Below are 14664 nucleotides of genomic sequence, written 5' to 3' on the forward strand. Positions count from 1 at the left end.
TTTATGTATTTGGGTTCTCCCATGTTGGGTGCATAAATATTTAGTCATTATGTCTTCTTGTTGGATTGTCCCCTTAGTGATTATATACTATTCTTCTTTGTCTCTTGTTACAGTCGTTGTTTTAAAGTCTTTTGTGTTCCATAGAAGTATTTCTACACCCGCTTCCTTTTCATATGCATTTGCATGATAAATGCTTTTCCATCCCCTCACTTTGAATCTGCATGTTTCTTTAGGTCTGAAATGAGTTTCTTATATCCGGCATATAGAAAGGTCTTGTTTTTTTATCCATTCTGACACCCTATGTTTTTTTATTGGAGCATTTATTTCATTTACATTCAAAGTAATTATTTTAAGTATGTATTATTGTTATTTTTACTTGTTTTATGGTTGTTTTTGTAATTTTTCTCTGTCCCATTCTTCCCTTGCTCTCTTCTCTTAAAATAAGTTGGCTTTTTTTTTTCTTACATACTTGGATTCCTTTTTCTTTATTTTTCGCATATCTATTAGTGGTTTTTGATTTGTGGTTACCATTAGGTTTGAATGTAACATCTTCTACACTTAGCAGTCTGTATTAATTTGGCCACTTAAGTTTGCACCCACTCTTTACTCCTCACCCCCCACATTTTAGGTATATGGTGTCATACTTGAGATTCTTTTATTTTGTGAGTAGCTTAACTGATTTTACAGGTACACTTATTTTTACTGCCTTTTTTTTTTTTTTTTTGCTTTTTACTTAGTCCTGCTTATATTTCTCTTCTGCTCACAGATTCTCCTTTAATATTTCTTGGGGCTGCATTAGTGGCCATAAATTCCTTTAACTTTTGTTTGTCTGGGAAACTCTTTATCTCTGCTCCTATTCTGAATGATAACTTTGCCGGATATTCGTGGCTGCAGACATTCCTTTCAGTTTTTTGAATATCCTTCCATTCCCTTCTGGCCTGCAAAGTTTCTGCTGAAAAATCCACTGATAGTCTTATAGAGTTGCCCTTGTATGTAACTCTTTTCTTGTCTCTTGCTGCTTTTAACATTATATCACTCCTTTTTACCATTTTAATTACTATATGTCTTGGCATGGACTTCCTTGGTTGATTTTTTGTTGTTGTTGTGGGATTTCTGTGCCTTCTGGTTTGAAATTGTTTCCTTTCCCAGATTCAGAATTGCAGCTATTATTTCTTCAGATAAATTTTGTCTCTTTTTTTTTTTTTTTAAATCTTTCTGGGATCCCCATAATGTGAATGTTATTACACTTGATGGAGTTACTGAGTTACCTGAGTCTGTTCTCATTTTGTACATTTTTTCTCTCATCTGCTTGGCTTGATTACTTTCTATTGCTCTGTCCTCCAGGTTGCTGATTAGTTCTTATCCTTTCTTTAGTGTATTTATTCCATCTAGTGTTTAAGTTTCATTTATTGTGTTCCTCATCTCTGATTGGTTCTTTCTTATCTCTTTGTTAAGGGATCTTACTAAGTCATCTCACTAATGCCCTCCACTGTTTGCTCAAGTCCAGTGAGTATATTTATGACCATTACTTTAAATTTTCTATCAGGCATATTACCTATCTCCATTTCACTTAGGTCTCTTGATGTGGTTTTGTCCTATTCTTTCATTTGGGACATATTCACCCATCTCATTTTGTTTAATTCTGTGTTAGGAAAGTTAGCTCTATTCCTGCTCTTGAAAGTAGTGACCTTATAAAGAAGAGGTCCTATAGTACCCTGCATTGCAGTGTCCCCTGTTTACTGGAAACTGGTTCTTCAGGAGTACCTCTTACATGTGTTGTGTGTGCCCTGTTGTGGCTGAGCCATGTTTTCTTTCAGTCCAGTTATCTGCAGTGGCTCTCTTTGCCTATTGTGGGCAGGATTTGGTCCCTGTTCTCTTAGTGGGCCCGTGTGGGGCTGCCTTGGACTTGAGGTGAGTCTGACCAAGTATTTTCTGGAGGTGCAGTAGCACCAAACTGCATGGCACTTTCCCTGTGTTGTCCCCTGAGAAGCTTCATTGGTGGGTAGGGCCTGTAATCAGACCAGCTGTTTGCCTCCAGCTTACTCTAGAGGCAGTCTGATTGGTTTGTGTGGTTATTTTTCCCTCTTCCCAGGGCAGGAGTCACTTTGGAGTAGTGGTGGTCCCTGTTGGGGCTGCTTGCACCCTGCCAGGCTTATGTCCCTTAGAATGGACTCTGGCCAAGAGTGTATTGGAGGAGGCAGATCTGCAAAGTGTGTGTGGGTGGACCACATGGTTTTTTACATGCATTTGCATGCTGGTTTTCAGAGATTGGAGACTTAATGCTGCAAAACCCCAGGCCCCAGGCCCCAGAAAACACAGGTTGGGAGTCAGGGTTGTGGTGAGATTTGAGCTGTTCTCTGGGGGAAGGGACCCACGGTGCTGAGACAGGCAGGCCTGGCTGAAAAGGGTGGATCCCCAAACTCCATGGGGCAGGGCACCGTGTAAGCAAGTGAATGTCCACAATGCTGGTTTCTGCAGGTGGCCATGTGTTTATGCTAGGGAAGGGGGAGGAAAGTGTTGCCTCCTTGGTCCTTTATTTTTGGAGGAGTCTCCCAGGATCTCTGTCCTTCCAGGGCACACTCTGAGAGTAGTAAATAGTTCTCTGTCCAGTATGCCCCACGTGTTCAAACTGCTGTTTCTCTGCTGTATCTCCATGGGCCGTTTGTTCTGCTGTCTCTTTAAGGGCAGGGACTCAGCTTCCTCTGGCCCTCCAGGCTTTCCCAGAACCAAGCCCACTGATTTTTAAAATTTCAGGCTTTAAGTCCTGCTACTAGTAAAAATTCATGAAATTTGGCCCCCAGTTTTTCAAAGCCAAATACAATGGGGATTCTTCTTCCCCATGTAGGTTTCCCTGTGTGATAGTCTCTCTTTCCCTTCTCCATGCCTGTGGATCCCTCCCTCCCATGGACAGTTCTGTGGGCCTTTTTGCCCTCCTCCCCCACTGTGTCTCCACCCTTCCTGCCCTCTTCCATGTGGCCTTTTGTCTGCATTTACTTGTGGAGTTCATTCTGCCAGCCTTTGGGTCATTTTCTGCATTACTTATACTGATGTGTTAGCTAGTTGTCTCCCTGGAACAAGGTAAGCTTAGGGTCCTCCTACTCCATCTTCCCAGCAATGACCTCCTTTGTTTTTTGAATGTGTCAGCATTACAGGTTTGCCATATTTTGAAGTAATTTGAACTCAGATGTGGAGAGAGTTAACAAAGGAACCCAGATCTAGGCTGTGTGTTCTCATTACTTCTCTCTTCCTGTCGCATATGGGTTGGTAAAATATACAGAATCTCCAACATTTAGCTGGATGAAAACAATACCTCTCTTGGCTTGTCTTTAATCTGGTGACTAGACCCACAAAGGCACTTTGGCAGCCCCCTTTATGTTTTCATTTCTTTTTCTTGCAAAAAGCAATAAACATTATGCCAGCACCACAAGCCACAGCCTCCAGGGCAATAAATGCAGAATCAAACAGATGAATGGGAAGAATAGAATGAACTATGCTATCCCAGGGATGGCTATAATAAATGAGTGATTTTAAAAAATAAATGGCTTCTTTCCTTTTTTTAAAAAAAAAATGTGATTTTTGAAAGGAGGAAATGGATGAACCATGTATTTCATAGATAAAATGCAAACTTGCAGTACTATAGCTTAATACATTTGTAAATGCCTCTCCTAATCCTCCCACCACTTATGATCCCTTGTGATGATACAGGCATATTACTTCTGAGTTATAAAAATAGAACCCACATCTTCTTAAAGCTATATGTCCCCAACTTGACTGACTTATTTAAAAGTAGCCTGAGCAATCTGCTAGTAGATTCAGATAGTAATAATATATGGATTAGGATCATTATCTATGACTCTCTAATCTTGCTATTTCAACCTCATGCTTTTTTAACTGAATAGAAGATGCCATTCAGTCAAGAATGAAAGAAACAACACAATAAAATTTTTGCCATTTAAAAATGCTTATTAAGATAAAAACATTATGTTTACTGGATACTAGGTATAGAAGTCACCTTTTGGAATATCTGCCAGGTAACAGTGATCCCCCTTTTTGAGAGACTTGTTTATACAAGTCTTCACAAGTTCTAATAAGTTCTCACAAGTCAGGGTGCCAGACAACCATGTTAGTACTATCAGGAGTGGACACCATCTCCAAATTGGGCCAGAGTCTTTCTCCTGAGAATTTGCTATTGGGACCGAGGGCCACAGAATCACTCTCTATATGGTTGGGACTATAATGTTTGTAGGGAATGTCTATGAGTGATCAAGAGAAACTCTTGGTAGTTTGCAGTAACTTCTAATCTTTCTTGAGATCCAGCTTCATTCTTGTCCTGGAATTCCTATGGCAATGCTGAATTTGTATAACAACTCTCATTCCCACCTTTTAAGTTAAATTCTAGCAGGCTTCATTTACTTGGGAAAAATTAATTCTAAACTATGGGATTATGGGGAGAGAAATCAATATACTGCTTATGAAATTCTTTGTTCCAACAGGGCCTGTCAAGGTGGAAATTGTTACTTTGATGGGACAAGACAACGTAGCTCTGAAAAACAAAGCAAAAGAAAAAAATGTTATTGGCATAGAGCTCTATAGAGACAGTAAAGGCTGAATTATATCATAGTAAAGTAGACTTAAGTGCTTTTCTCTCCTAAGGGTAGATTTACTCAGACCCTTTGCCTGCGTTAAAAAGAACAGAACAGAGATTCTGCCCAGTGGGTCTTCTGGACAAAAAGAGTACACTTGGCTCCATGACTGTCTTTTATATTTCTGTAATAATCCAGCCTTAAAATAGTTAGAGGTTACAAGGAGAAGAATTAAGAGTGTAATTTATTCATTCATTCAACAAATCTGTATTTACTGCCTACTATGTGACCAGCGATGTACTAAGTACTTGGGATTTAGAGGCAATCTGGATCACCCATGTTTTTGCTAACTGGAAGGAGATAGGCAATGTTCCTGCTCTCCTAGAAGAGGAGAGGGAGGAGAGAGAGAGTGAGAGGGGGAGAGAGGGAGAGAGGATTTCTTGGTTTATGGGCTACAGATGTTCCAGAAGATGGTTCTGACTTCAGCTTGACTGATTGTAGGAATTCAGATTATTATCAGTTCTCTCCATCTCTGTGGCTCTGTTGTCCTCTGTGTTTTCCTGATAATAGGCTCATTCCATAGGACAGTCAAAATATTAGCATCAACTTTAGATCCTACTAACAGCTATCCATGGTATTAGCTCCTCCAAGAAACAGGCACCTAAGCACAATTGAATATGCAAGGATTTTGTTAGGGAATGTGCCTGAGAGAGAGAACTGGGAGGGAACTGGAGAAGACAGGGTAAGCTGTCAGACCACAATGTAAGTCTGGAAGGAAAGTTAGGTAGAAGTGTTCTAGGTTGCTATGTAATCTAAAGAATGTTCACAAAAGGGCCATCGGGGAGTCCTCAAATCAAAGCTGGTTGTTAGAGAACAACTGTGTTTCCCAGGCATGAGTCTGCTTTACGTTCATGCTGCATGCCATGCACAGCATGCCAGTAGTAGAGAGCATGGCCTTGATATAAATGTAGTTAGGGATTTCAGAGTGCAGCAGCTAGGGCAGTTAGCTAATTAAGTTCCCTGTTTCAGAGGTCTGTGAGGTTTATTCCCAAGGAGGTTGAATGATCTCTAAGATAAGAACACAAGCTTCTCTCCTACAGTGTCAAAATTAGTACTCCAAAGTTCCCCCTGTCATTTGCTTAATCAGTTGGTTATTTCAGAAACCATAATTCCTGGGATGGGGTCACATGGGGCCCCAAATTGGGCCCCATGATGTCATAACCCCATGTTAATCCATGGAATAGAGGAGAGGTGGTTTCTAAAAGGGATATTACACAGAAAATTTAGTAGATATCCACTAATGTGTGAGTGTATATATGTATAATGCATGCATGTGTGCACGTGATGCACCAAGATGTTAGTGCTTTATTTGACCTTTAGTTTTAAAATAAGACAAATGAAATAAACAGTAAGCAACTTGAAGATAAGTTTTCTAAAGATAAATCCATAAAATAAAAAGTATTAGTTAAATTTAATATTAAAGTTGAGCTACTGGGTTCTCTAATATTACTATACATTTGCATATATTGTATCGGTAGTGACATATAGTATATGTATAAATTATACAGAGATTATAAATTGACCTTATCTTTTAAGAAGAGGTGATTTCAGGAGACAGTTTTCCACAAGTCTCTTGCATTTCTGCACATCTTGTGAATAAGAGGCACTCAAGAGTTTTTTGCTCCAGCTTAACTCTTCAAGAACGTTTATATAGCTGAAGTCATGGAAAATAAAAATCACGTCTTCCTCCATAGCAGAGGCTATGTTGGTTTGTTGTCCTGGGTAATAATGATAACATCTTCCTCTGGGGCAAAGGTTGGGCAAGTTTGCTTGCAGCCACTATAAATGATTAGAATCAGCATAGGGTTTCTTAGCTGTACCACAAGCTCTGTTCATGCACAGCATCTACCTGGGACCCTCAGCATTGTCCTCAGGGGACTTGAGGGGCAAAAGGAACTGACACAACAAGAAGCTCATGCTGCTTGGTGTGCCATGAATAATAAAAGTGCTGTGTTCTTCACCCAGGAGTCTCATGTTATGCAAGCATTCCATGAAATTGTGACAGACTAACTTGTTAGCTTGCAAGTAGGTTGAAATGTCATTCTTCACAGTTCTTAATAGATGCAAGTAACTTAATGAGATTCCAAATATATAATATACTATTTGTGATAGACAGCAGCTCTATGCATGACTTTCAGGATTTTTAACTGAAAGAAACCTTTAGATCATCTACCTCCCAACTGAATATTCTCCTTATGCAAGTAAAAGAACACACACTAGGGGCACCTGGGTGACTCAGTTGGTTAAGCAACTCCCTTCGGCTCAGGTCATGATCCTGGAGTCCCGGGATCGAGTCCCGCATTGGGCTCCCTGCTCAGCAGGGAGTCTGCTTCTCCCTCTGACCCTCTCCCCTCTCATGTGCTCTCTCTCTCTCTCTCATTCTCTCTCTCTCAAATAAATAAAATCTTAAAACACACACACACACACACACACACGAGAGGTAAGCAAAATTGTTCAAAGTAACAAATTGATAAGAATCAGTTAAATTCACCTTTGAGTTTGCTTTATGCCACCCCCATTGAGTTAACCACTGTCATTTAATATGCCAAGGTTAAAAGTAATGAATAAAATATTTGGTATGAATATCAGAGAACACTGGGCACTGAGGACTAGTATTCTTTCAGGGTTCCTATGAATGAATACTAATAGCTACACAAAATGTTTTTTGATGCCTATAAGAATCTTCTTTAACTGGTGATCTGGCCTATAGGCACTCAAATCAGAAAGACATTAGACTGTAGCAAAATATGGTAGAATGCAGAATTTCTTTCATGTATTAGACCGTGTTTAGATTTCTTTCCTATCTTGTTCATAATCTCCTAAATCTCTAGGTCATTTTATTTACTAACACACTCTAATTTTAAATTCTAAATCATGGTCCTCTTTCATGGATCTATTACCTTGTATTTTCAACTATTTACTAAGACAAGAATTGGCAAGGTATTTCATTTGTTTTGTTTTCCCTTGGTCAATATGTACCAGAGCATTTTCTATTTATGTCCAATGAACGTGGAACTAGTTACCTACAACTACACAGATGGCAGCTTATTTGCAATTGAAAGCTTGTTTCAAACTTACGTTTGCTGATTCAGCTTCTATTCTTAATTACTCCAATTTTACAACTTAAAAAATATTTGCCTTACTAAAAACTTTCAAATTCAAGACAAGTGACCAAGGTAATATAATTAATAAGCAGGAATAGGTTTATCAGCCTTACGTCTGACAAAATGGAACTGGACTTTAAGATAATCCTGCTGCCAGGGCAGAGGTTTGAGAGAGAAAACAGTTTAGACCAAATATTTGAACATCTTTGTTTTTAGTAAGGGGAGCCAATGACACACTGAGTTCAACATTTATTACATTTTCCATGAATTACCCAAAAGAAATGCCAAAAATGTCAGGTCCCATGCAGAGTTATCCACTATATTTCAATTTTGTTCTCACTGTACAGTATATTAAAACTATTTTTAAAGTGATTTGTATACTTTTAAAAAGATAAATTTTCCTTGCAAGTACCTAAAGAATATTTTTAAAAACTTGACCATGAACTGGGGTCCAAAGAAAATCTCAATTTCTTAAAAGTAGAAATCAGAGCTTACCTTTGAAGATCACAATGCAAAAAACAGCTAGAAACTTTTTAAAAAGCTAGTAGTAAACATCAACAACAGAGACTTTGAAATTTTAACAGTACCCTTCTAAATAAATCTTGGGTCAAATAAATCAGAAATATCTAGATGTTAGGAGGAACAGTAAGAACAGTTACATATGCATCCTCTTGGATACATACAAGAGTAAAACCACAGGAAGATTTTAGGGTCAGATGCTTCCATTCAAAAATGAGAAAGCTTGAAATTAAATGGGAACTAAGAATCTAAGAATTTAAGACAACAAAGTAGACCAAAATATAGGACTTAGTGAAGATAAACAAAACAGAAATTGGCAAACCTGGTAAATAAGACCAGTGGTAATTTAAGAAGGGAAATAACATACACAAAACTTTGGCATATTTGGTCTCATTGAAAGTTAGTCTGTACAATTATTTTATATTTTAAATCTTCCATCAACATTTTATTTTCCTCAAAGTCTGGTGAAGTTGTGGTATCTTTTGGAGTTTTTAAATTGAAGTATGATTAACATACAGTGTTATATTGGTTTCAGGTGTAGAATACATGGTTTAACAATTCTATACATTACTCAGTGCTCATCATATTCTTAATCCCCTTTATCTAATTCACCCATCCTGTCACCCACCCCTTCTCTGACAACCCCCAGTTTGTTCTCTGTATTTAAGAGTCTGCGTTAATTTTTTTTTCTGTTTGTTGTTTTGTTTCCTAAATTCCACATGTGAGTGAAATCTTAGGGCATTTTCTTACTCTGCCTTATTTCTTATTTCACTTGACATCATACGCTTTAGGTCCATCCATGTTGTTGGAAATGGCAAGATCTTATTGTTTTTTTTATGGGTGAGTAATAATCTATTGTATGTACATACCACTTCTTTATCCGTTCATTACCTATCAGTGGATACTTGGGTTGCTTCTGTATCTTGGCTACTGTAAATAATGATGCAATAAACACAGCGGTGCATATATCTTTTCAAATTAGTGGGGGTTTTTTGGATAAATACACAGTAATAGAATTACTGGATCATATAATTCTATTTTTAATTTTTTTTAGAAATTTCCATACTGTTTCCACAGTGGCTGAACCAGTTTGCCTTCCCACAGCAGTGCATCAGGGTTCTTTTTTTCTCCACATATTCACCAACATTTATTTTTTCTGTTTTTGACTTTAACCATTATCACCAGTGTGATGCCTCATTGTGGTTTTGATTTGCATTACCCTGATGATTAGGGTTGTTGAGCATCTTTTCCTGTGCCTCTTGCCCAGCCATCTTTATCTCTTCTTTGGAAACATGTCATGTCCTCTGCCCATTTTTTTTCATTTAAATTCAATTTAGTTAACATATAGTGTATTATTAGTTTCAGGGGTAGAACACAGTGATTCACCAGTTGCATAAAACACCAGTGCTCATTACATCAAGGGTCCTCCTTAATGCCCATCACCCAATTATCCCATCTCCCCCACTTCACCGCCAGCAACCCTCAGTTTGTTCCCTATAGTTATGAGCCTCTTATGTTTTGCCTCCCTCTGTTTTCATCTTATTTTTCCTTCCCCTATGTTCATCTCTTCTGTTTCTTAAATTCCACATATGAGTGAAATCATATGATACTTGTCTTTCTCTAACTTATTTCACTTAGCATAATACCCTCTAGGTTCCATCCACATTGTTGTAAATGGCTAGAGTTCATTCTTTTGGATGACTGAGTAATATTCCATTATGAATACACATATTCCATTTTACACACACACACACACACACACAACACTTCTTTATCTATTCATCTGTTGATGGACATCTGAGCTCTTTCCATATTTTGGCTGTTGTGGGTATTGGTGTTCTAAACATTGAGGTACATATGCCCCTTCAAATCACTGTTTTTGTATCCTTTGCATAAATAACTAGTAGTGCAATTGCTGTGTCATAGAGTTGTTCTATTTTTAACTTTTTGAGGAACCTCTGTACTGTTTTCCAGAGTGGCTGTACCACTTTGCATTCCCACCAACAGTGTAAGAGGGTTCCCCTCTCTCCCTCTTCTTGCCAACATCTGTTGTTTCCTGAGTTGTTCATTTTAGCCATTCTGACTGGTGTGAGGTGGTATCTCATTATGGTTTTGATTTGTATTTCCCTGATGCTGAGTGATGTTGAGCATTTTTTCATGTGTCGGCCATTTGTATGGCTTCTTCGGAGAAATGTCTGCTCATGTCTTCTGCCCATTTTTTGACTGAATTTTTCTTGTTTTTGGGGTGTTGTGTTTGTTAAGTTCTTCATAGATTTTGGATACTAGCCCTTTATCTGATATGTCATTTGCAAATATCTTCTCCCATTCTGTAGATTGCCTTTTAGTTTTTTTGATTGTTTCCTTTACTGTGCAGGAGTTTATTTTATTGTAATGCCAATAGTTCATTTTTGCTTTTGTTTCCCTTGCCTTTAAACATATGTCTAGTGAGAAGTTGCTGCAGCCAAGGTCAAGGAAGTTGTTGCCTATGTTCTCCTCAAGGATTTTGATGGATTCCTATCTCACATTTAGGTTCTTCATCCATTTTGAGTTTTTGTGTATGGGATAAGAAAGTGGTCTAGTTTCATTTATCTGCATGTGGCTGTCTAATTTTCCCAACACCATTTGTTGAAGAGACTGTCTTTTTTCCATTGGCTATTCTTTTCTGCTTTGTTGAAGATTAGTTGACCATAGAGTTGAGGGTCCATTTCTGGGTTCTCTATTCTGTTCCATTGATCTATGTGTCTGTTTTTGTGCCAATACCATACTATCTCGATGATTACAGCTTTGCAATAGAGCTTGAAGTTCTGGAATTGTGATGCCACCAGCTTTGGTTTTCTTTTTTCCTTCGGCTATTTGGGATCTTCTCTGGTTCCATAAAATGTTTAGGATTACTTGTTCCAGTTATGTGAAAAAAGTTGATGGTATTTTGATAGGGATTACATTGAATGTGTAGATTGTTCTAAGTCGCATAGACATTTTAACAATATTTGTTCTTGCAATCCATGAGCATGGAACATTTTTCCATTCCTTTGTGTCTTCTTCAGTTTCTCTCATGAGTATGCTGTAGTTTTCTGAGTACAGATCCTTTGCCTCTTTGGTCAGACTTATTCCTAGGTATCTTATGGTTTTGGGTGCAATTGTAAATGGGATCGACTACTGAATTTCTCTTTTTACTGCTTCATTGTTAGGGTATAGAAATGCAACAGACCTCTGTGCATTTATTTTATATCCTACAACTTTGATGAATTCCTGTATCAGTTCTAACAATTTCTGGGTGGAGTCTTTCAAGTTTTATACATAGAGTATCATGTTGTCTGCGAAGAGTGAAAGTTTGACTTCTTCTCTGGTGATTTGGATGCCTTTTATTTCCTTCTGTTGTCTGATGCTGGTGCTAGGACTTCTAGTACTATGTTAAATAACAATGGACATCCCTGCCGTGTTCCTGACCTTAGGGGAAAAGCTCTCCATTGAGGATGATATTTGTTTTTCCCCATTGAGGATGATATTTCCTGTGGGTCTTTCATATATGGCTTTTATGATGCTGAGGTATGTTCCCTCTATCCCTACATTATGGAGGGTTTTTATCAAGACAGGATGCTGTATTTTGTCAGATGCTTCTGCATCTATTGAGAGGATCATACGGTTCTTATCCTTTCTTTTAGTAGTGTGGTGTATTAAGTTGATTGATTTGCAATGTTGAACCAGCCCTGCAGCCCAGGAATAAATACCAATAGGTTGTGGTGAATAATCCTTTAAATGTACTGTTAGATCCTATTAGCTAGTATCTTGTTGAGGACTTTTGTATCCATGTTCATCAGAGATATTGGTCTGTAATTCTTTTTAGTGGGGTCTTTGTCTGGTTTTAGGATCAAGGTAATGTTGGCTTCATAGAATGAGTTTGGAAGTTTTCCTTCCATTTTTATTTTTTTGGAACAGTTTCATTAATTTGTGCTGTGATCTTTATTATTTCCCTTCTGCTGGATTTAGGCTTTATTTGCTGTTCTCTTTCCAGCTCTTTTAGGTATAAGTTGAGGTTGTGTATTTGAGACTTACTTCTTGAGGAAAGCCTGTATTGCTATATACTTCTAGGGATCACCTTTGCTGCATCCCAAAGATTTTGAACTGTCATGTTTTCATTTTCCTTTGCTTCCATGTATTTTTTAAATTCTTAATTTACTGGTTGACCCATTCATTCTTTAGTAGGATACTCTTTAACCTCCATGTATTTGTGGTCGTTCCAGTTTTTTTCTTGTGGTTGACTTCAGGTTTCATAGCATTGTGGTCCAAAAATATGCATGGTAGGATCTCAGTCTTTTTGTATGGTTTAAGTCCTGTTTTGTGACCTAGTATATGGGTGTTCCATGTGTACCCAAAAATAATGTGTATTCTGCTTTAGGATGAAAGTTATGAATATATCTGTTAGGTCCATCTGGTCCAGTGTGCCATTCAAAGCCCTTGTTTCCTTGTTGATCTTCTGCTTAGATGACCTGTCCATTGCTGTGAGTTGGGGGTTAACGTCCCCTACTGTTATTGTATTATTATCAACGAGTTTCTTCATGCTTGTTATTAACTGATTTATATATTTGGCTGCTCCCAGGTTAGGGAAATAAATATTTATAACAGTTAGATCCTGTTGAATAGACCCTTTTATTATGCTATAGTGGTCTTCTTCATTTCTTACTACAGTCTTTGGTTTAAAATCTAGGTTGTTTAATATAAGAATGGCTACTCCAGCTTTCTTTTGATGTCTGTTAGCATGATAAATGGTTCTCCAGCCTCTCACTTTCAATCTGGGGGTGGCTTTGGATCTAAAGTGTCTCTTATAAGCAGCATATCCATGGGTCTTGTTTTTGGGTTTGGTTTTGTTTTATCCATTGATACCCTTTGTCCTTTGATTGAAACATTGAGTCCATTTAGATTCAGAGTAATTATTAAATTATATGAATTTAGTGCTACTGTGTTACTTGTAAAGTCACTGTTCCTATAGATTGCCTCTGTTCCTTTCTGGTCTTTGTTACTTTTGGTCTCTCTAAGCTCAGAGGATCCCCTTTAATATTTCTTGCAGGGCTGGTTTAATGTTCATGAATTCCTTTAGCTTTTGTTTGTCTTGGGAACTCTTTATCTCTCCTATTCTGAATGAAAGCCTTGGTGGATTAAGTATTCTTGGCTGCATATTTTTCCCATTTGGCCCGTTGAATGAATCATGCCGGCCCTTTGTGGCCTGCCAGGTCTCTATGAACAGGTCTCCTGCCAGCCTTATGTGCCTCCCCTTGTAGGTTAAGGACCTCTTGTCCCAGGCTGCTTTCAGGATTTTCTCTTTATCTTTGTAATTTGCAAATTTCACTATAATATGTCATGGTGTTGACCTATTTCTGAGGGGAATTCTCTGTGCCTCTTGGACTTGAATGTCCCTTGTAAAGGTGCCCCCTGCCAGGTGCAAGGGATGCGGTGTAGTGTAAGGGACTGCAGCTTCCACTGGAGGGCACTGTGTTTCTCTCTGAAATCCAACTGTGCTGGTGGGCAGGGTGAGGGAGGGGTGGTGGAGGAGGGCGTCACCTGTTCTGTCATCCCCCGGGAGGGGAATTCCTGGACACCTGTTCAGGAGGCTTTCACAGAAAAGCGAATGATCTTCTGTGTCCTGGGCTTTCTTCACTTCCCTGTCCTTAACCTGTCTGTGCCTGGGCTTTCGGCATGCCCAGAGGTACATATCTCATGTATTTTATCTCTGGCCAGTGGCTGGGATTCAAAACTCCAAGTTTTAAAGGGCCTGGCAGGGCACAGGCCCAGTCCCCTCCCCTGAAGGACAGACTCACAGTGCATCCAGCACCGTCCTCTCCCCAAAAAGCAGTAACACAGTGCACATACAGAGGCTAGAACTTACTGTGACACACAGTGAAAAGCAGCGACCGGGTTATCTGTAGTCTGCCCAAGCCTCTGCCCCCTGCTCAGTTCTGTCCTAGAAAAGCAGCCACTCGACGTGCACATGGTGGTTTAAATCTATTGTGGCTCACAGCAAAAAGCTGCTACAAGGTTATCTGCCCTCTGTGCTCACCTCTATCCCTGCTGTTGAGTGCTGCCCAATGGCTCCCAGCTGGCCTTTTGTCCTTGGAGAGACAAAATGTGCTCTCCCAAATATAGGAAGAGCTCTCCCAAACTCCAGGAAGGGGGGCAATTTCTCCTAGTGCTACCCAGAGGATCTCCTCACTTCCACTGACTGTGCAGTCCCTACCCACTGCTCTTTCCCATTCTCCCTCTCCCTGATTTTGCTCTGCAGCTTTCCTCTCCCCCCAGTTCATGGTTCCAAACCTGGCATCTGCCACATTCTCTCCCTCCAACTGTGCAGACTTTTCTTAATCCAGACTGAATTCCTAGTTGTTCAGATAGTCAGATGTTGATCT

The sequence above is a fragment of the Zalophus californianus genome, chromosome 12, assembly GCF_009762305.2.
Source record: "Zalophus californianus isolate mZalCal1 chromosome 12, mZalCal1.pri.v2, whole genome shotgun sequence".
In the NCBI taxonomy this organism is placed as follows: domain Eukaryota; kingdom Metazoa; phylum Chordata; class Mammalia; order Carnivora; family Otariidae; genus Zalophus; species Zalophus californianus.